The following is a 24,278-nucleotide window of genomic DNA, read 5'->3' as shown; positions in this document are numbered from 1 at the left end:
TGTCTGGCATCTAGATATTAGTTTCTTTTCTGTTCCTCTTGCCCTTGTCCAATTTTTGTCCTTCATCTTTGTCAGACAGTTTTCATTCTAATTCCTAAAAGCCTGGTCATTTGTTTCAAAGTCCCTTTTTTTTTTGGAAAGAGCATTTGACTTTTATGCAAATAGGATTCTTAGAGGCATGTCCTCAGCCCAAACTCCCTAAAGTGGACATGCAGATAAGGGGCTCACCTCACAGTCAAGATTCATTCTTTAGGAGAAAAAAAATCACACATTGAGCCAGCTTAGAAAACAAATAAACAAACAGAAAAGCTTATATTCCACAGCATCCTTACCAGGTAGCCAGTTTTTCTGAGCCACGATTCCTTGGGATTCTACTTTTCGCAGGGAAGTTAGAGGCCTCTGCTCATGGCCATGGGTTACCTAGCTCCCTCTGCCTGCTGTGCAGGTCATGGCCACCTCGCTGAGCCTGCTGGCCCAGGCAGGACACAGTAACTGCCGACTGCACTGGGATAGTTTGTGTGGGAGAATGCCATGTTACAGAACGCACAGAGGGAAACAAAACACTGATTATTTAATTTGCATTGTTTTTCCGTGAGTATAAAGGAACTCCCTTCTGCAAGGAGCACGGAGGCAAAATGATTAAGACAGAACAGCCAGAATAAAATAAACCCAGTTGCTTTTAAAAGCTGGGGCGGGGGACTCAAAGATGCAGAAGCAGTAATAAAAAACAATGTTATTTAAATAATACTATATCTCTCCTGCCTTATCATTCTGATTACATTCAACTAATCTACAAAATTGAAAGGTAATGAGCAGTATTTCCTTAAAGCACATTAAATAATAGTGTCAAAATGCAAATTTATTCATTAAGTATAGATGAGTGTGTTAAATATTCATGAGCTGTTGCTCACAGTATATAATTAATCCCATGGTCTTTGTGTCCAAAGCACTGGGAAGATAAAAGGTTTCAGCACCACTGTTATAAAATAAGATTCCCAAAAATGCCCCTCAGGGCAAAGGTCAGGTACCTAGCAGACCCCAAACTGGAACTTCATTTTTATCAATACATTATATTGCATATTAATAGGAACATGGCTATCTGATGACACAAGATTTATTTTTCCAACTCCTGCTGTCTTATAATCTAGGTGGAAAATAAATATTTCAGGCTCGAAGAAGCTCGTTTGGCCTGAATGTACTAGGTCTGAGATTCTCTTTTGTTTTTGAACCTGGGCAAATGAAAGCATTTTATAAAAGTCCCCTTGTTAACTAGAAAATGTCATTGTTTCTACTTCCTTCTCTACTTGCCTTTTATTTTTAGAATAATTATTTCATGTGGGGTGAAATACCTTCATTATAGAATCTGTTGAAAATGTAGTCCATTTTGACTACCTGGCCCACCTTGTCTAGGGGCAAAGGGAGTTTGAAAACCATTTCCCTCCTTGAATGACTGATACATCTTTATAGGTTCTAGAAAGTCAAAGCCACCCACTTAGAGTGGTTCTCATTTCTTTTCTAGGTTACTGGTATCACAAGTCCTGTTGCTGATTCCTGGGGAAATTCACAAGAGTAGAGTAGCAAATGAAAAGAAGAATTCAAGTTTTTACCAGAAGTCAAAGAAGCTGTTAGTTTTATTCCTCCTCCTACATCTAAGTTTATTTATAAACTTTGTGGTGTTTGGTAGTTTTAAATCCAGGAACCAGTCTCTTCTATTTCTGTGACTTAACAAGAATGAACTAGACAAGCATGATGCCTTTTGTGTAAAACTATATAAATATATCTTTATGTCTGTGTGTAAATTGGGTTCTTGTTCTCAATTTTTTACTCTCCATATGTTATAATTATAATTCGCTATGTAATTTTGGCAATATGTCCCCTGAGAGTGGCCAAAGTATATTTCTCTGCTCCATTGATATGGGACATTGCCATATAACACGTTTTGTCCAATGAAATGTTGGCAGAAATGAAAATGGCCCAGCTCAAAGCCAAGGTTTTAAAAGGCATCATGTGCATGCACTCATTCTCTTATTCATCTGTCATTGACCATGAAATAACATGCCCCAGGAAGCTGCTAATCCAGGGAGTATGAAAGGAAGTATGGAGCTGACCTGGTCCCAGCCCTCAGGCTGGAGCCCAGACCTGCCTGTATCAGCTGAATCCCAGACACACCTTAGCCTACCTGCAGACTTGTGAGGGTGAACACAAATGTTATAACAGGCCATTGGGCTTTGGAACCTGTGGGTTTATTGTGGTGAACATACCTAACATGGAATTTAGTGTTTGAAGCATTTTTAAGTATATAATTTTGTGTCACTAGGTACATTCACATTGTTGAGCAACCATTACCACCATCCATCTTCAGCACTTTTGCATCTTTTCCATCTGAAACCCATTAGACATTCCCCATTCCCTCCTGCCAACCCCTAGAAACCACCATTCTGCTTCCTCTCTCTATGAATTTGACCACCCTAAGAGCCTCACGTAAGAGGAATACTAAGTTATTTGTCCACTCCTGGCTGGCTTGTTTCACTTAGCATAACGTCTTCAAGATTCATCCATCTTGTAGCGTGTGTCAAAATTGCTTTCCTTTCACATTTTGTTTATCCATTTGTCTTTTGATGGACAATTGTATTGTTTCTACCATTTGACTATTGTAAATAATGATGACATGAACATGTGTATACAAATCTCTATTTGAATCGCTTCTTCCTTTCTCCACTTCTTTGGGGCATATACCCAGAAGTGGAATTTATGGATCATATGATAATTCTAATTTTTGAGGAACCCCCAGACTATTTTCCACACCTGCTGAATAATTTTCCATTCCCACTAGCAATGCATGAAGGTTCTAATTTCTATACATCCTCATCAAAACTTATTTCCTTTCTTTCTTTTTTCTTTTCCTTCCTACTTTCTTCCTTCCTCCTTTCCTTTCTTCTTTTCTTTCTCATTTTCCTTTTTTTCTTTATAATAGTCATCCTACTGAATGCAAAGTCATATCCCATTGTAATTTTGATTTTTATTTTCCTGTTGCATTTCCCTAATGACCAATGATGTTAGCATCTTCTCATTTACTTATTGGACATTTGTATGTATGTCTCCTCAGAAAATGTCTGTTCAAGTCTTTTTAGTGTAGAAGTATCTGGTAAATACAATATATATTAGCACCAAAATAAATACATAAAAAGGGCATAGTGATTGTTACTTGTAGAAATTCCAGTGAGTTTTATTTTTGTTTTCTGTTTTATATTTTTTTTGTGTTATTTAGATATTGCTACAATGATTATGCATCATTTGTTTTTGTTCTTATTTCTTTTAGATTTGTTATAATTTCAGTTCTTACATTTAGGCTTATGATTCATAAGAAATAAAAAGAGAAACCACAGGAAAATAAAATAAAATAAAATAAAATAATAAAGAAAAAAAAGAGAAACCACAGAGCAGGAGGAAATATTTGCAAACCATATACTCAACAATGGACCTGCATCTAGAACATATAAATAACTCCCACAACTCAGTCCTAAGTGTGCAAAAAACACTTAATAAATGGCCCAACTATTTGAATAGACATTCCATGAAACAAAACATGCGAATGGTTAATAAGAACACAAAAAGCTGATCAATATAATTTATTATCAGGGAAATGCAAACCAAAATCCAGAATGAGGTATCATCACACACCCAGCAGAGGAGCCGTAATCAACAAGGCAGACAATAGCAAGTGTCAGAGAAGGTGAGGAAAAGCCAGAGCACTCATTCATATTTCGTCAACATGAAAAATGAGGCAGCCACCTGGAAAACATTTGGCAGTTCCCCAAATAATTAAACACAAACTTACAACATTACCTGAAAACTGCACTCTTAGAAGTGTACCCAAATTATATGAAATTATACCCAAATGAAATTATGTATCCAAACATGAGTCCTAAAATCAAAATTACCATTAACTGGTCATGGGAAACAAAATATTTTTCTTCTGTACAAAGCAATACTGCTTCATAACAGAAAGGAAGAGAATAATATTACATAACACAGTATGAGTAAACCTCCAAAAAGTTTGCTAAGTAAAAGAAGTCAGATGCAAAAGACTACGTAGCATGTGACAATTTATATGAAATGTCCAGAAAAGGCAAATCCACAGAGGGAGAACATGGATCAGTGGTTGCCTGGGACTGGGAGTGAAAGCAGGAATTGACATGAACTGACCAAGGAGAAACTTGCTGAGCTGATGGAAGTGTTCTAAAACTAGACTGTGGCTATGCCCAACGTATTAATTTACTAAAACTCATTGAACTCTACACTTAAAATGAATGAATTTTATAGAATGCATATGATGTTCAAATAAAGCAGTCAAAAATAACCAGGAAATGTAGAGGACATTGAGGTACAGTAAAACAAGTCTGGCAGTACATTGATAACTGCTGAAGTTTGGTAATGAATAATGAAGGTTTCTTATATGACTCCTTTTACTTTTGTGTATATTTTGAAATTGTCCATAATAAAAAGGTTTTATAAAGGTTTTATTTATTTATTTTTAAAGAGGGGAGGGAGGGAGCAAGAGAGGGAGAGAAACATCAATGTGTGGTTACCTCTTGTGTGCCCCCTCTTGGGGACCTGGCCCACAACCCAGGCATATCCCCAAGACTGGGAATTGAACCAGTGACCCTTTGGTTCACAGGCCAGTTCTCAATCCATTGAGCCACACCAGCCCGGATAACAAAAAGATTTTTATGAAGATTGTTCTATGTGTTGTGTAGGGGAAAAGAAAAACTATTTTTTAAAAAAGAGGCTACTTTTCTCTCAGATTAATGATAATTTCATGGAAAGAATGAGACAGATACAAATAATGACTAGTTTAAAGTAGAGAAGCCCAGAAATGAGTTTGAAAACACAAGAAAGGATGAGAAAAGGCTTCAAGATGACATTTGAGTTGCATCTTGGTGAGAGCAAGGCTCTGATGTTTTTCAGTCTGGGGTTGGTGTGGAAGTAAGAGTGTGAGAGGTTTGAGGGCACATGTGAGGGCGGCAGAGGGCGTTTAGAGATACTGAGAGATTATTTCATTCGCTTACTATGTATTTCTTTTTTCTATTTAAAATATTGATGCAATTGACCAATAAACATTGTATTACTTAGGGTATACAATGTGATGATTTGATATGCCTATAAACTGTAAAATGACAACTGCAGCCAAGTAGTTAATACGTTGATCACCAAATATAGTTCCTTTTCATTTGTGTGTGTGTGTGTGTGTGTGTGGTGAGAACACTTGAGATTTACCCTCTTAGCAAATTTCATTCATTGACTATACATTTTTTTCATCCAGCTTCATTTAGGTGTAATTGAAAAATAAAAATTGTGTTATATTTAAGTGTGCAACCTGATGTTTTGATATATGTATACAGTTTGAAGTGATTACCATAATCAAGTTAATTAACATATCCATCAACTCACAAGTTATGTGTGTGTGTGTTGTGTGGTGAGACTACTTAAGGTCTCCTCTCTCAGCAAATTTCAAGTATGCAACACATTATTATTAATAATAATCACCATGCTGTATATTAGGTGTTTGAAACATTCATCTCATAACTGAAAGTTTGTGGCCTTTGACCAACAACTCCCCACTTCCCCTACCCCACCCCTTGTAACTTCCCTTCTCCCCTCTGTTTCCAGTGAGTTTGACCTTTTTAGATTCCACAGATCAGTAAGATCACACAGTATCTTCCTTTTTGTATCTGGCCCATTTCACCCAGTAGAGTATCTTCTAGGTTCATCCATCTTGTCACAAATAAGGCAGAATTTTCTTATTTTTTAAGGGTACATAATATTCCATTCATTCATTGTTTTTCTCCACTCCTCCATGAACGGACACTTAGGTTGTCTCCATGTATTGTCAATAATGCTTCAATGAACATGGATGTGCAGATATCTCCTCAGGACAGTGATTTTATTTCCTTTGGATATACACTCAGAAGCAAGGTTGCTACTCTGGTAACTCTATTTTTTATTTTGGGGGGAAACTCCTTGCTATTTCCCATAATAACTATACCAGTTTGCATTTCTACTAACAATGTGCAAAGTACCCCCCTTTTCCACATCCTCACCAATACCTGTCATCTTTTGACTTTTTGAAATAGCTATCCCTGAAGGGATCAGGGAATATGTCACTGTGATTTTGATTTTTACCTGATGATTAGTGATGCTAAGCACCCCTTCATCTACCTTTGACCATCTGTGTATTTTTGGAAAAATGTCTATTTAGGTTGTTTGCCCATTGTTTAACTGGGTTATTTTTTAATTGAGTTAAGTGAGTTCTCTACACATCGCATACCAACCCCGCATTGAATATGTGGTTGGCAAGCACACTCCCCACATGCACACATATTCTATAGACTGCCTTTTCGTTTTGTCTACTTTTTCCCTTGCTATGTAGAAACCTTTTAGTTTCATGGAGTCCCACTTGTTCATTTTTGCTTTTGTTACCTGTGCTTTTGGTGTCACGTCCAAAAATGTCAAAGCTCCCTATTTTTTTGTAGGAGTTTATGGTTTCAGGTTTTGTGTTTAAGTCTTTAATCCATTTTGAGTTGATTTTTATATATGGTGTAAGTTATGTCTCCAACCTTATTTTTTCCAGCATGGTTACCCAATTTTTCCCAACCTCAGTCTCTTGGAGAGACTATTTTTTCCCTACTGTGTATTCTTGGGGACTTTGTTAAATATTAGTTACACCATTCTCATAATCAAGGAAAATAATAAAGTTATACTCATGTAAACTAATTAATTAATTACCTAGACCAGAGGTGCCAAATAAATGATTCTAAGTCTATATTTGGGATTGTAGTTATCTTCCAAATGGCCCACAGATAAAGTTTAAAAATAAAGGAATTTTATAAAAAATTAAAAAATAAGAAAATCTCATAAATTGCTGGGTTCTCTTGAGAAAACTTATGTAGAAGGGCAAGCAACACAAGGCCTACCTTCCATCTTGTCAATATTAACTCAAGGCTGAATATTGGCTACTGACTGTCTTCCGTCCTTCCCACCCATATCACGTTTCATGGCAACTCCGTTTGAATTTGTGGCTGCTGGGCACAACAGAGATGTGTAGGAGTTTGGAACATTTAACTGTCCCAAGTCCCCAAATTCCACATGTGGCAATGTGGAGTAATGGAAAGTGTCTAAGATTTGAAGTCAGAGAAACCTGAGGTCAAATCATGCTCTACCTTAGTCTCTTGGTGACTTATCTTAAGTATCTCAACTCCTCAAAGTCTGTGCTCTCTTATTTATAAAATAGGGTTACCCATCTTACAGGGTTATTAAGAGGATTACATAAAATTATATATATATATATATTTATAATGGCAAGATGAGGGCCTGGCAAAAGGAAGCCCTTACAGAAATGAGTTTCCTTCCTTCTCTGCCCCAGACTCTCAGGGTTTAATGAGAACAACAACAGTGGCAGCTGTGATGATTTTCATCTTTTCAGCGCTTATTAAATGCTAAGTACTATATTACCTTACAGTTACTCTCTCTGGATCCATCGTTTCCAGTAATGCTTGGGACACATTTCCTTTGGCTATCCATATGACTAAGTCCCTGCCTCCTTCAAATTTTTTGCTTCAAAGTCCCCTTCTTAGTGAGACCTATCTTGAGGACACTTTTACTTGTTTATTCTGTTTCACTTAGAATAACTTCTATTGCTATGTCTTCAAGTTCACTAGGGTTTTTTTTTTCCTAATTTATCTGCTGTTAATTTCATCCAGTATAATTTTTCTCTTTCTTTCTTTTTTTAAAAATCCTCACCCAAGGATATGTTTATTGATTTTAGAGAAAGAGGAAGGGAGAGAGGAAGGGTTAGAGAACATTGATGTGAGAGAGAAACATCAATTGGTTGCCTCCCATATGTACCCCAACTGGGTATCAAATCCACAACCTAGGTATGCACTCCAACCAGGAATCACACCCACAACCTTTTTTTGGGGGAGGGTGTATGGGATGATGCTGCAACCAACTGAGCCACCCAGCCAGGGCTCACCCAGTGTGTTTTTAATCCCATGTGTGGCAGTTTTCATGTCTAGAGATTTGATGGATCTTTTAAATATCTTTCAAGTCTTAACTTTTTTGAACATATGGACAACAGTTGTGATAATTGTTTTAATACTTGTATCTTTATCTGCTAATTCTAACACCTTTTTCAATTTTGTATTTGTTTTGTTTGATTTCTTTTCATATTTTCCTGCTTTTTGTCATTTTTTTAAACATTTTTTATTGTTGTTCAAGTAGTTTTCTGCCTTTCCCCCCAACCCCTTCCCACCACCCCAGCCCTCCCCACCTCCCTCCCCTGTTTCCACCTCCCCTTGTTATTATCTATGTGTCCTTTATAATTGTTCCTGCAAACCATTCACCCTTTTCCCCTATAATCCTGTCCCCTCTCCCCTCTGGTTACTGTCAGCCTATTCTCAACTTCAGTGTCTTTGGTTATATTTTGCTTGCTTGTTTGTTTTGTTGATAGGTTCCTATTAAAGGTGAGGTCATATAGTATTTGTCTTTTACCACCTAACATATTTCACTTAGCATAATGCTCTCCAGTGATGAGGATTTCGTCCCGCAAGATCTGCTGTTGAGGTTTCAGTATTCAAACACACATACACATGGACTATAGAAATCCGGTGGGGGAAAAGGGGCTATGTGGCCACTCTCCAAGTTAGAGAGAGACCTCTTCACCCCCGCCTGGACAGGCTTTATTGTTTTTCTAGGCCTCCTACATCAAAGATGGTCCTCATTTATGATTCATAGGTTTGTTTGGGGTGGTTATCTTTGCAGACACAGGAGAGGAAGTCACTGAGTACATCAAAGGGGGATATTTGCAATGTAAAAGGAGAAATGGTTGAAAAGGCTTTGTCCCATACCTGGAGGGTCTAGCCCAGATTCTGGGAAGATAAAGATACTCAGTAAACATTTGCTTCCTCAATTCAGGGTGAGGGAGTTTTTTAGCAAGAGCAAGTCTCATAGCAGTCTAAGTACAATGCAGGCCTGATTTCCCACTGGAGAACTTATCCATGGACGTGGGTCCTGCCCGCCTACTTCGCTCCCCACTGGTTTTCCAAGTGGGGGCTGAGCCACATTTCCCACGCTTGGAACGGTTCCCCACACTCCAGTTCCTTCCATGCTGTCGTGAAGGGTAGGAGCTCCTTCTTTCTTTCTGCTGCATAGAATTCCATTCTTAGTAACTTCATATCGAATGCCAGATATTGTAGGTTTTATTTTGTTGAGTAATGGAAATCTTTGTATGTATTTAAATATTCTTGACCTTTGTTTTGAGACATGGTTAAGTTACTAGGATTTATTTAACCCTTTCAGGTCTGCCCTTAAGTCCCAAACCTTAAGGTTTATAGGTGGGACCAGAGTGATGTTAAGGCTAGGGTTAATTATTCCTCACCACTCTGTCAAGAACTTTCTGAGTACTGTTCTCAGTGCCCTATGAATGATAAGATTTTCCAGTTTTGCTAAGGAGAAATGGCACCATGGCGGACTCTGGTAATTTCTTTGGGTACTTAATTTTTCTCCTTCTTGCGTAATTAATTCCCTGGTATCAACTGTTATGCTGATACTCGCCTGAAGATTCAGAGGGGTGGGGCTTCTTCAAATCTTTGAAGTTCTTTCTCTGTGCATCTTTCTCCTTTCTGCTACACTATCCTGCCCACTCTGGTCAACTTGGTTTCCCTAGAGTCTCAGCTTCTTCCTCTCTACTCAGGGAATCCACCAGACTACTTAGAGTCCCCCTCCCTGAGACATGTCCTGGAAACTCTTCCCAGTAGTATGCTGAGGCAATCATAAAACTCACTTTATTTGTTGCATTTCCCAGAGATTACTCTTCTTTTTTGCTTAGAGTTCCATATTTTGAAAACCAAGAGTTCATATATTTAATTTACTTTTTTGATTGTTTCAGGCAAAAAAAGCAAGTCCAGTCTTTCCTTGTCATGGTTAGAAGAGAAAGTCTTTAATTTTCCTTTGATTGCCATATGTACATATATATAATGTATGTATCACAAGAAAGATTAGAGAGTTTAAATTTATTTGATTGAAGAGTAATGGGGGGAAATGGAGACAACTGTAATTGAACAACGATAAAAAATAAAAATAAATAAATAAATTTATTTGATCGGGAAAAGCCACTATTGAGATGTGTACTGACCAACTTTGTTTTATTTTTTAATAATAAATTTTAGAATTTGGAACCACTGGAACCATACAAAAACATGAAACTAATCATATTTTCTATAAATAGCACACCGCTGGCAACAAAAAACAAGCTAAAGGAAGCTTTTGTTTTCCCTGGGAATGTCTGGGGGTGGAGAGGGCAGGAAAACATCTGGACATAATTAGAATTATCAGAAAGCAGGGCCACTGACAGGCAAGCTGAATTTCAGGGCATCTTTCATCATTGTCAGTCAAATTATTAATGAGACAGAAGAATATTCTGTGTAAAGCATTAGAATAAGATGGTGTCATTGTGAAGGACACCTCTTTGAGGTGTCATGACAGATGGAAATGAGTAATGATGGCATTGATATTTTCCTCTGGAGTTGTGAGGCCATGGACTTCCAGAGTGACAAACAAAAGTTCACTAAGCAAGGGCATTTCATTGTGTGGCCTTTGATGGGGAACTGAGCTTGGGTTGCTCCATATAATATAGTATAGGCCTTGCAGTGAGCTGAAGGCTGTGGCACCTGGAATTTCCTCAAACAGTTGGGTTTGGAGATGAGGGTGAAGAAGCAGGTGAGAAGGGACACCTTTCTGCCTAACTAGCACTTGGTGATCCAGGGTCATTTCTGGTATTTTTAAGGCAGTCCCAGATTATTACTTATCTTTAACCTGGTGCCTAGTCCCTAGAATTCAAAACACATATATCTTCAGTTCTGACTTTATAATGCACATTGAAGGGGATAGAGTCAACTATCACTAAAATGAAAGACTTTGGTCTAAATAACTCAATTTGGCTGTATCTCTTTAATTGAACTAACTGGGTAATTTTTTGGTTTCTTTATATCATTATAAATAATTCATATATGGGAGAGTTGAGAGTAATAATAATAGTATAAGCAAATGACACATTTGGCTCACTATAGGCCAAGTTCTTTATATGCATTCACTCTTTTACCATGTCAATTGCTTAGAAATTAGATATTTAACATTTGTAGAAGAGACTTAGATGAAACAACTTGCCAAAGTCCTACATTTTATGAGTGGTGAATCTGAAAAGCCTCAGATTCCTCATCTGACATTATAGGTATCCATTGGGTTCTCCTGAGTTGGTGAGAGTGCTAAATGAGATCATGTGTGAAAACTTCTTGACTGTACTGCCTAGCACAGATTAAACACTCAATGTATGACAGACAGGAACCTCCTTCATTATCACAAGGGCATTGCTCAAGGACACACACTTAGCAAGTTGGAGCCAAGATTTGAAAATCATATCTTCTGATTCCAGAACCTAAGTTTTTAACCACTTCAGTCCTGCCCATAATTTAAAAAGTACTATAATCCATTTTATACAAGCTTTGATGTGATTGGAGGCATGGCTTCAATTCCTGGCAGGATGATCTGACAACAGGAAAGTTTAAAAGAAGAGAAACCAGATAGAATCATAGAAGATGAGATCCATGATTTTCAGAGGGGCCAACTTCTTCAAAGACTGGCTCACTAGAAGCTTTTCCTGTCTACTCAAAACCTAAGGAAGATAGTGCACTAAGACCAGTAGATGACTTGCTAACCAAAGAGGAATCCATGGGATGCCATCAGAAATTGCTGGGGATATCAGTCAAATTGCAAACATGAAATGATCAGATGCAGAGGTAGTCTGCTGTGACTACTCACTGGTCAGCTCAGTGAACAGCAAGACCAAGTAAAGAGAGGTGACCAGTAAGGTCATGGACCTTGTGACCAAATGGCCAGTCAAGGGTGGGATTTCTCAAAGCTTTTTGGTGGTTTCAAGGAGAACAGGACCAACAAAGTAGGAAAATAAAGAAAATATATGTAATTCTGAACAAATAGAGGTTCAAACCAAGGGATAGGTTGGGGGGAGGCGGAGATGCAGTAGCGGTAACCAGAGTAGAAGTGGCTGTGTAGCTATTGTGCTCTAGCTCTGGTCCTCTCATCAGAACCAACTCATCCAAGTGCACACAAAACCTGATCATGAATGATGGCTACTACTTGAGGAGTTACCTACATTTTCCCCTCCTACTTACCTGACTGGCCTGTTACTTCCTGCTTCTTGAACCTCTCTTCTATACTTTCTTTGACTTCAAATATCTTCCCCAGTCTCTATTTTCACTTTACTTACATGCTGAACATTATTGTCAGCCAACTTCCATTCCCATCCCTTTTCTGGCTTTATCTGTCCTTTACCTATTGCAAATGTCCTTGTGGTCACATACTGGTAAGATTTCCAGACTGGACGGAGTTAAGGCTTTGGAACAGGTGCACAAGCACCTGAGGTGATCAGGAGCCCTAGTGATGCCCTGGAGTCCAGGATATGGTGGGCTGACCTGTTGAAAGAACTTTACACTCAAGTGTTAGCTTGACTCTCCTCTGTCCCTCCAGGTGTTTTCCACCTCTTCCTCTAGACTGTACGCTCCCTGAAAACCTGAAAAGAACTCAGGCTTTGCAGTCAGCCAGATCTGGGATAAAATTCTGCTTATCTGCTTATTAGCAATGTGACCCCGAGTAACTTACTTAACCTCTCTGAACCCCACTTTCTTTATTGTAGAGGGGGAATCATGATAGAACGTATCTCACAGAGTTGATGTGAGGATAAAAAGAGAGAAAGCCGAAGTCTTTATGCTTCAAATCAGACAGTCTTTAATTATTGTTCCCTTTAATTTTGTCTACTAATAGTCCCTCTCTTCCCCCAATCCCATCACCTGCCTTTCTCATCCCTCACTCTGTCAACTGTCTTCTCCCTCCTGAGCTTCCTTTCTGCTATGGCCATGCATGATAAAAAGAGAAACTCCTCTACACTCTTTGTTTAAAATGGATTTTACTGTTAAATACCATACACATTTTAAAAAGTACAAGACACATAAGCATATGTAGTTAAATAAATTATAAAGTGAACATCCACGTAACCCCTCCCTGGTCAAGAAGTAGGACCTTGTACTTCAGAATCTCTGATACCCGCCACCTTTTCTCAGAAAGCTCGCATCACTTCCTTACATTAACTGAAGACTCAGTTCCTCCCGTCCACGCTGATTTCCTTCTAGTTTTCCGAAAGGAAAATTTGTGTGCCAGGAACTCCCATAAGAAAGGAGTGGAGAGGTGGAACTAAGAGTAACATGGGGGGAAATGAGAGAAAGTGTCAGTCAGAGAGAAAGCCAGCAATCCAAATCACCTGTGCCCAAACTAATTCTGATGTGGGCAATGTCTTTCCCTATGGAGTCCCTTCCATGGAGAACTCAGGGCCTGGTGGGGGAGTTTTCTGGCAGCACCAGTTCTCAGTGTCCACCGGAAATTTGAGTTGCACTTCAGGTGGATCTGTTCCAAGAATGTGAGGGTTGCTGAAAGCAGCCCCAGGGAGATGCCATGAACAGAACCTGCTACCAGGTTACATTTCAGAACAGGGCTCTGCATTGCAGGGTGCCTGAGTGGGAATCAGAGCCCAAAGCAAAGAGCCAAGCTAACAGGTTGGCCACAGGATACTGGAGCTTAGCTAGAGAGGCCCAGATGTGAAACCCTTGTCAGTGCCCAGCTTGCCAAGTTCCAACGTTCATCTCAGGTATGAATTCAGCATGAAGATTACAATTTTAGCCTAAAGGCTGAAGTCTTTTGAAACCTGCGGCAAGGACATTGGTAAGGAAATTTCGTTGGAAGAACCACTGCTCTGTTTGAGACCCATCCCTTCTTTTGAGGGAAAGGGTCTATCCTCTAATCTCCAGCTCTGTGAGGAGAATGTGTTACCCGAAACTGAGAAGAGCAGAAAACTGGTGCCTGACCTACCTATGGCAAATGAGGCAGATGGGGATTAGTGGGGAAATCTGGAGGGTGAAATGCTCTCTGCCTGAATTGGTGGCACAGCCATGAAAGTGAAGCCACGTCTTCACTGCCACAGCTTCTCACTGCACGGGAACTGCCCAGAATGTAGACCATCAACCAGGTCAAGAGAACTGCAGGAGAGAAGGGCCCTGTGGGGAATGTTTGAAGAGCTCTGGTAAGAGAGGCAGCTGGTGAACATTCTCCAAGCCCTTACACCTGGAAGCAACCCAGCTAGAGAAGAATATGTTTATTCCCTTACCTTCCTACCTTCACATACCAACCCCCAAGACTCTAGTGGGGAGCAGAAGGGCATAGCAAATGGGAGAAGAAGCTAATGGGAGAAGGATAGAAAAGTATAAGATTTTAGCCTGAGGCTAAAAAGAGGTGGGGAGGGGGAGAAGTCTTGTTTGCTAAATCATATTCAGAATATTCATTGTTACCAGAGACAGAATATTTTAATTTCTGAATTGAGGCTTGTTTTTAATGATTTAAGTGACTGGGTGATGTTATGTTACCTGACATTGACCAGAAAAGTCAAGTCTTTATCCTGGGGCAAAGGAAAATCATCTCCACTCAATAAAGTTTAAAGGGACTGTAGGAGGCACAAAGGTGTGTGTTGCTCATAATCTTGAATTGTTTGTTTAACGTGCTGGTGACTTCTATGTCACCAAAAACTATGATGACAGATAGGATGAAAGGAATCAGAAGCAACAGCGCTCAGTGAATGATGGGGAGTTACCTAAATCCAAAGGAGAACAAAAATTTGGAGAAACAGTCAAAGATAGAGTAGGATAGTATGAACTCTATAAAGTAAGGAATTTAGCCTGTTTGACTCCCCAGTGGGGTTTTGAATTGGGTATGTTTCCATCCTTCTACTTTCTTTGGAAATATTTTGCTGTTCTTTTCCCAGCTCCCCTCCCCCCAAATGCTTATTTTGTAGCTTTTTAGCCTTTCTTCTTTCCTATACTACATTTTTGAAGCAATGCATTTTACCTCTAGGGATAGCTGTAGCTGGACCACATAAGTACTAATGTGTCATATCTACATTGTAGTTCAATTCAAAATGTTTTCTGATTTCCACTGCAACTTTCCTGTTTGACCCATGGGTTATTTGGAAGCATACATGTATTCTTCAATTTCCAGATACTTGGCGATGGTGATAGTTTCTAGGTATCTTTTATAAAAAGCATTTATAGCATTATTCCACTCTGAGAAGACAATCCTTGGCACAATTTCTCCATCTTTTGAAATGTTTAGAGACTTCATCATATGCTTAATTGTTAAAAATCTGCGATGTGTGTTTTAAAGAATGTATATTTTGTTATTTTGAGGTATAGCATTCGGATTATGATAATTTTATTATTTATATTAATCAAGAGTTCTAAATCCTTGCTGTTTAAAAATTGCTTTTCCTATCACTTACTGAGCTTGGTTTGTTAGACATCTCTCAGTATGGTTGTGGACTTGTCCACTTTTTTTTTTAGTCAGTTTTTGAGGTGTATATTTTAAGGTTTTATTATAAGGTGAAAACAAATTTAAAATTGTTACTTATGTCTACTGGTTTGGCCATTTTATCTTGAAATGTCCTGTTTTATATCTAACGATGTTTCTTGCCTTCAAATCTCCTTTGATGCTGTTCCAGATGTATCAGGTTTCTTTGATTAGTGCTTATATGTATATTTTTATCTTTTTATGTTAAATTATTCTGTTTACTTATACTTAACCTTTATCTCTTATAAACAGCATATATTTTCTGTGTCATCATTGTCAATTAGTTCATTTAATTTATTGACTGATATATTGGAGTTTAAACCTATCATCATACCATTGGATTGTATTTGTCACACTTGTTTTTATATTCCTTCATCTATACTTTATTACCCTCTTTTGGATGAAGTATTCATATTTTATGTCTATTAACTTATTAGTTATATAATCTTTTATTTATTTTTTTAGTGGTTACCTCAAGATTACAATACAGTTATGACTTACGAAAGTCCATTATAAATTTTTACTTGTACTATTTCCTGGATGATAAAAGGTATTTAGAAAACATTAATTCTATTCATCCTTCTCTAGTAATTATTATACCATATATTTGTTCTTAACATGTATTTTAAATTTCACAAATTGGTCATTATTTTTGTTTTATGTCATCAATATGTATTTATTTACATATTAATTCTTTAATAGTTTTTAACTACTTTCTTCTTTTCTGTGCTTCCATTTAGAATAGATTTCCATCTTCTGTTTTAAGAAATACTTTCATACATATTTTAGCTCAGGTTTATAGGTGACAGATTTATTTGTGTGAAATTGTTTTGATTTCATACTTATAGGATATTATCAGTGCTTATAAAATGGAAGCTTGGCAATTTCAAAGATGGCATTACTTTGTGTTCTCATTTCATTATTTATATTGAAATCCATCTGTCATTATTATTGTCACACCTTTGATATTAATCTTTTTTTCTTTGATTGCTTTTGAGATTTTCTGTTTTTTCTCACTTGTATTACGACAAGCATGTTACTGCTTTTGTATGTATCTTATTGGAATTTAAAGTAATTCTTGAATCTGTGACTTGATGTCTTATTTTTGAAAATTTCTTGGCCATATATCTTTAAATATTCTTTCTTCTCATCTAGAACTTCAATTACATGCACATTAATCCTTTTCCTGAGCTTTAACCTGGATCTTTCCTACTGATCTTATAGTTTACTAGTTCTCTCTTTAGCTATATCTAGTCTGATACTGAACACATCTATTGAGTTTTATTTTCTTGTTTAAATATATTTGTTGTAGAATTTCTATTTGATTTTTGGTTATTGTCTGAATCCTCCAACTTGCCATATTTTCTTTTGAGTATATTAGACACAATTATTTTTATTTTATATATAACTCTAGTATTTGTATTTTTCATAGGTTTATTTCCATGTCTACATTATCCCTTGTTGGTATCTTCTATTGATTTGTCTAGTAGATTTTCATTTTTAAAAAACCCTTCAAATTTTGCATGTGAAAAACAAATAATTTTACTCTTGATCATGTTATTTTCCTTCAGAGAGGGTATATTTTTTTCCTGGCAGGCAGTTAGGCTGGGGGCAAATCACTTTAATTAATTTGAGAGTGAGATGATTGGAATCTGCTTTCATGTGGGCTGGTCTGTTTCTTGTTCTCCTTTCTATTTGAGTAGTCCTTCAACAGTCTTATCTGAAAGCCTTGGATGTTTTTACCATAGCCCCTGCTCTTTGGTGGGCCTTAAACTTAAAGTTTTTATTCCTAAACCCCATTAGTTTAAAACATTGCTTAACTTCTCAGACTGTCACAGGCTGCCTACAAATTAGCAAATGCTTTGAAGGGAAAAGAAGAGCTAAATGTCATGCTTATCTCTTTGGACTTCCCTTCTCTGAGGATCTTGGTTCCTCATGTGCTTGCTTCCTTGATGGCTCCCTAGTGTTTTCCAACAGATTTTTCGATTCATATTTTATTTAGCCTTCCCAGTTCTTGGCAGTAAAATTAGTCTTCTACACATTAGTATGCCATCACTGGGATCAGAGACTTACTGTACTTTTTAAATTTTAATTTTTCATGTACATATTTTATTTTTACTACTAGGTGGTAAACTTGTAAAAGACAGTTCTATTTTTTTTTACTTGTAATACCTTGCCCTACATTTAATATATACTCATATTTACTGACTGATGTGAATTCATAAACTTTTGATTAGGAGTCCCCCAGTTAAACAATAATATTAAACTCATTTTATTTCAGAGTTAAAATTTTCCATAAAGATGCCATTGAAAAGTCATTGTGATAATGAATATAGACTCAGAAAAGTGAGCCAGCTAAACCACATCAAAGTTTTAAAATAATGTCAGAAAATTCAGGCACAGAAATTCTGAAAACCTTTAACTCCCCAGGATTTATCCATTCTACACAAAATCGGTGTTCTGCAACTGACACTTTGATCCAACATCCTCGTATTGTCAGAGTTCAGAAGCCTTAAGGCCTCAAAGTACTCTTCTGATTTTGATCCAAAACCATAATCACGTTTTGATCTATTGCAGAAAAGAGGTTTAATCTCTAGAGTCGAGCAGGAGCTATGGCACCAGAGGAACCATAAATGCATAGACCAAAAGCCCAGCAAGGGGCAAACAACTGATAAATGTGCTGCTAAAAATGTCTCTACTTCTTTCTTCCTTTTCTTTGATTACTTAACATAACAATATTTATTTTTTCTATTCCAGTCTTTTAATTGCAGTTTTTGTTATTGTTAAGAGTTTTGTTGTATGTGTGTTTTCCATGGGCTAAACCCATGCAAATAGTAGTGCTGGGTGGATGCATGCAGGGATATAGAATCCTTGTTCACAAAATTTCAGAGGGGTGTGTCTGTGTGTGTGTGTGTGTGTGTGTTGATATACATGTTGAAGTAAGCAGACAGCTTAGACAGGATAAAACTAAAGCCAGCTTTAAAATTTCAGATTGAAGCTTACTGTGAAAAATATATGTTTATTAAATGAACAAATGAATTTCAGGAAAATTGTTGAAGTATAGGTTCTGATTGCTATAGAAAGTGTTTAGGTGTGAGGTCCTTGTAGCTTAATTCACAGGAAGATGGTAAGTTGGGTTGACAGAATTTGGCAAATGTTATTTCAAAATAAAAGCACCTCTGAATTTTGGTCTATTTTTGTTAATATAAAAAGGGATTCTAAGATTTCTACAGATAGGAGTGTTTGGGAACTCAGTTTCTAAAACAGGATTTTAATCTAAAAAATACAGGCAGAGAATTTCTATAGTCAGAGTCCTAGAAGCCTGAGCCAAGAGAGAGTCTACCTGCTTTAGATTGAGTAGTTTTAAAGCAGCTGGGATTTTTTTGTGTGGTGAATTCACACACAACGCTGACTTATCCAGAATAGACTCAGCCAAATCCTTCATTTTACCAGACAGGAATGACAATTCCTGGTAACACTTCTTTTTCCAGTCAATACTGAAATGGATCTAACAATATTTTATAGCTGGGCAGACAGGGAAGTACAATATTTTGATAATCCATAGATAATGTTTTATTAAATTAATATTTATTTGTCCAGTAGTTAGTTATTAAGTACATACACATTACTAGGTTCTTGGGGGATCATAAAGAAAGATACTGACCTCACTTATTTGAAGAGTTTGATTGCTACTAACAGAAAAAAAATACTAAGCAGTGCAGGGCTAGTATATTGTCTATTTCCAGATAATTTCCACCATCCATGTTGTCATGGTCCAAGCTGACATTCATGTTCCCCAGACAAAGTAAAAGGGACAAAAGACAGGTGATAGCTGTTCAGTATTGAAAGACTTTTAATTATCACTATTTTAGTTTACATACAAGAAATTCAATTTTTGTGTACAATTTTGAGTGTTAATACATAAATAGAGTTGTGTAGACACCACCACAAATAGAATGCACAACAATTCTATCAGCTCCCAGAATTCTGTCGTGCTGCTCCTTTTTAGTTAACCACCACCACAGACCCAACCTCTGGCAACCACTGACCTGCTCTCCATCCCTATAATTTTACCTTTTAAAGAATGCTGTTTAGATGGAATCACACAGTATGTAGTTTTTTAGTTCTGGCTTTTTTCACATAACATAATGTAGTTGAAATTCATCTATTTATATAAATGATAGCTTATTTCCTTTTATTGCATAATATTTCATTGTATGGATGTACCACAATAATCTATCCACCTGTTGAAGAACATTTAAGCTGTTTCCAGCTGGGAGTGACTGGGAATAATATTGGCTTAAATAGTCATGTACAGGTTTTTGTTCTGAACATATTTTTTTCTATAAATACCTAGGAATAAGATGGTTGGGTCATAAGATATGTATATGCTTAACATTACAAGAAACTACCCAACTGTTTCCAGTGTAGTTATATCATTTTGCATTCTCTTCTACAATGCATGAGTGTTTAGGTTCTTACACATCCTCACCAGCACTTAATATTGGGGTATTTTTTTGTTTTTGTTGCTTTGCATTTGTTTTTTTTGTTTTTGGATTTTTTTAAGCCACTGTAATAGGTATATATGTGGTGGTCTTTCAAAGTCATTTTAATTTTCATTTCCATAATGAAGAATGATATTGATTATTGTTTCAAGTTCTTATTTTCCTTTATATATTTTCATTGGAGAAATGTCTGCATATTGTTAATTTTATATGTCAATTTGGATAGACCACAGTACCCAGACATTGGGTCAATCACATCTGGGTTTTCCTCTGAAAATGTTTCACAGGAGATTAACATTTAAATCAGTAGACTTTGATTTAAACAAGTTAGCCTCTATGATGTGGATGGACCTCATTTAAACAGTCAAAGTTCTTAAGGAAAAAGACTAATCTTGCCCAGAACTTTGACTAGTATATTGCCCTACTCTTTTGCTCATTTTTATATCAAGTTGTTTGGTTTCTCATTTTTGAATTTTGAGAATTCTTTATATATTCTTGTTATGAATTGAATGCTTGTGTCTCCAAATTAATATGTTGAAGCACTAACCTAATGTGATAGTAAAATATTAGGAGGTAGGGCCTTTGGGAGGTAATTCAGTCTGGATGAGATCATAAGGGTAGGGTCCTCACGATGGGATTAGTGCCCTTATAAGAAGGAACCAGAAAGCACTTTCTATTTCTCTTGTTTTCTTTCTCCTTCCACTATGTTAGACTATAGCAAGAAGACAGTTATTAGCAAGCCAGGAAGACAGTCTTCATCAAAAAACAAATTGGCTGGCACCTTAATCTTGGACATCCCAGTCTTCATAACTGTAAGAAATAAATGTCTGTGATTTAAGTCAAACAGTCTATGGGATTTTGTTAGAATAGCCAAAGCCAACTGAGACAATTCTGAATAAAAATCTTTTGTTATATATGTGATATGCAAATATTTTTCCCAAACTGTGGCTCATTTAAAAAAATTCTCTTAAGAGTACTTTTTATCATAGCAGAAGTTTTCAATATTTATAAAATAAAATAATTCAGTTTTTTCTTTTGTGAATTGTTCATTTGATGTAATATGTAAAAACTTTTTGCTCAACCCAAGGTCATAGACATTTTCTCTTAAGACTTTTACTGATTTAAGTTTATGACCCATTTTGAAATAACTCTTGTTTTGCTTTGAGGAATAGATCTAGGGTCTTTGTATTATTTTACATATTGATGTCCAATGGTTCCAGCACCATTGGTTGAAATGGCTACTGTTTCCTTATTATCCTTCACTAAGTTGCCTTTGCACCTTGAAAAAATTCAGTTGAACATGTTTGTATGGGTTTGTTTACAGACTCTCAATTGTTCCACTGATCTATGTTTCTTTCTTTCTTTTTTTTTTTTTTACCGCGCTTTTTAAAACTACTTTAGCTTAAGTCTTAATATTGGGTAGGTTGAGTCTTCCAACTTTGTTCTCTTTTAAATTCATTTTAATTTCTTTGCCTTTCCATAAAATGCTAGAATCAGTTTGTATACATCTATAAAAAACTGTACTATGACTTTTTATTTATGTTTCTTTAAATATATAAATGTTCTCAAGAGGCTAGTTTGGACGAGAAGTCAGCCAATGTCTTCCTTGAAAATATTCAGGAATGTGAGACCTATGAAAAATTGTCTCCCCTTAAATTTTTACCTAAATATTTCTCTTTTATTTCTGTAGCTATTGTAAATTTACAAATGGTCTTTTAAAAAAGTTTCCAGTTTTTCATGGTCAATATATATAAATAAAATCAGTCTTTGCATTTTGATATTATTTCTTGCAATATTGCTTAAAATCTCCAATTATTGCTAGAATGTTTTTTCTTTTTAATTATAGATTTGGGGAATTTTTGATGTAAACATCCCTGCCAGCTAGTGATGGGGAGAATTTTATTCCTATTTTATGCTTTCTATGTGTTTTTCTTGCCTTATCACATTGGCTAGGACTTTGTGTACAGGGAAGAACACAAATGGTGAAAGCAGACATTCTTGCCTCTTACCAAGCATAAGAGAAAAGCATTCAGTCTTTCAACATTTAATGTGAAAGGTAGTAAGCTTTTTAAGATGCTACTTTTAACACACATGTTTAAAGGATTCTTTTCTCTACCTCCTTCCTCTCTGTGATTTCTCCCACATACTCTGGGTCTCAGAGGTACCCTTTCTGGTGTTCTGTCTTATAAATCCTGGCCTTTGGTCTCCCTGGTTGCCCTGCACTTCCCCTACTAGATCCACCTTAAAGCGCAGAATTCAGATAAAAGAGCCTTTAGTACCACTCCTGCTCCTGTTAGGTAAGATAGATAGCAAAAAAAAAAAAAAAAAAAAAAAAAGACAGGGAGGAGGAGGGATACTTGTCCCACCCACTGATTCAGCAGTCCTTGAAATTCTATGTATCTTTTCCATTATCTTGGAAAGAAAATCTTTGAAACTGTGCTTTCATACCAAGCTCTGTAAGGCCCAAAAGGGCCCATAGTGCCTTAAGGAAGAAGCACATTAATACCTTTGTGTATTCATGCCTCAGTCCTGGAGATCTAGCACCACCTTTACCTGTCAATCAATATGTAACTTTTTCACCCTTCCCCATCCTGACAACTACGTAAGTCCTCAGGACAAAGGGTCTCGCTTGGTGCTCTTGGATCTCTGGCCTCCCAGCCAGGCCAGCTGGCCTCAGGCGACCTGGCCTCTGGTCATATCCAGGATGGCTAGCCCGACCCTCACCACCCCTGTGCTCGCCACCCCTGCCTCTGGTCACCTTTATCTTCACCTTCCTTATCCTGCTCCACCCTGAACCTATGCCTTTCAGCACCCCACCCCCACCTTAGCTAAGCCCTGTCTCTTCCATGAGACTGGATTACCAAAAAACCCTGCTGGCACACTAATATACTCACTGATCTTTAATTCTTCACTGCTTTGGCAAGAAGAACTGAGTTTCTGGGAGTTTCTCCCATAACACTACTATCACCAATACCGTAGAAAAGCAGCTTCATAGCTATGGCTCCATCCTGCAGAAACCTGTCTTTCTAGCCCTCTGTTTAGGAAGAGAGAATTTTTTTGGTCCATGCATAAAACACTGTTCCAGTATTTGAAATACCCAGAGTGTAATACAGGGAACACAAAAGGAAAAAACAAACAAGGGATTTATTGTTATGTGGGATGTTCTTCAAATTTTTGTTTGCATCCTCAGTCTGACTGCTGTTATTTATTTTTCAGAGTTCTCAGACTGTTTCTTTATATTTTTTGACTAGGGATTTTTAGCTGTACTCAATGGGAGGTAGGGTAGATTGTGCTCTCTCCTTAAATGGAATCATAAAACTCTCAGCTATTTCTCAAAGTTTCAACCTCAAGCTTACACAACACCCAGGCTTACAGCTTACATGTCATTAACCAGAACTTAATAATATGACAATACTCAACTGTAAAGGTGCATGACCATATGCCCAGTCAAAAGTAGAGGCTCTGTCACCATAGGAGAATAAAAAAAATAGATATTAGAGAAAATCTAGCTATTTCTACTCCACTTTCCTTACCTACGTATGATGGAGGAGATTGGCATGTAAACCATATGTTACATTACTATATTATAAGTGTTATAGAGATAGTCATCTGTGTGAGCATAGTTTCCACACAGGAGTCTCCAGAATCTAGGACACACTGAGGGTAATCATGGAGGTCCCAAAACTTTTGTAATATTTTGAAAAACTTCACAGAATTTATATGTAAGCCCTTGATTAGTTTCTAAAAGTTAGTGAAGCATAACCATCTTTTCTTTGTTCAGAATTCTGTCAACTCAATTAGTAATTCTCATTTGCTCATCCTGATTAGAAATTTAGAATAGAATTACAACAAAAAATCTAGAGCAAGCAACATGAATAACCAACTGAAGACTAGCTGAAGAGAAGTCTTATAACCAAGAATTTTACATCAAGACTGGAGGAAAGGGCGGACATACAAAAAAGGCTGGCCTGGCTCCCATGGGTGGTGGCTGAGATTCCAGAGGGATAGCTCACCTGTGAAGGTTCCCCCTGACAAGTGTGAGGTTTCAACCCCAAGCCTGGTTCCTCAGCCCAGGGGACTACATAATACCTGGCAGTAAAAATCCATGGATTCTGTCCTTCAGGAAGAGACAAGAGTCTGCTAGAGACACAGGCACACCCTTGAAGGGCCAACACACAAAATCTCGTTTGTAGTCATTCATCCTAGCCTCTGGCAGAGGGGAAGTGGAATGGACTAGAGTTGTTTCAGGAGAGC

Source organism: Desmodus rotundus, chromosome 3, assembly GCF_022682495.2.
Source record: "Desmodus rotundus isolate HL8 chromosome 3, HLdesRot8A.1, whole genome shotgun sequence".
In the NCBI taxonomy this organism is placed as follows: Eukaryota; Metazoa; Chordata; class Mammalia; order Chiroptera; family Phyllostomidae; genus Desmodus; species Desmodus rotundus.
Note: the sequence above shows the minus strand (reverse complement) of the source record.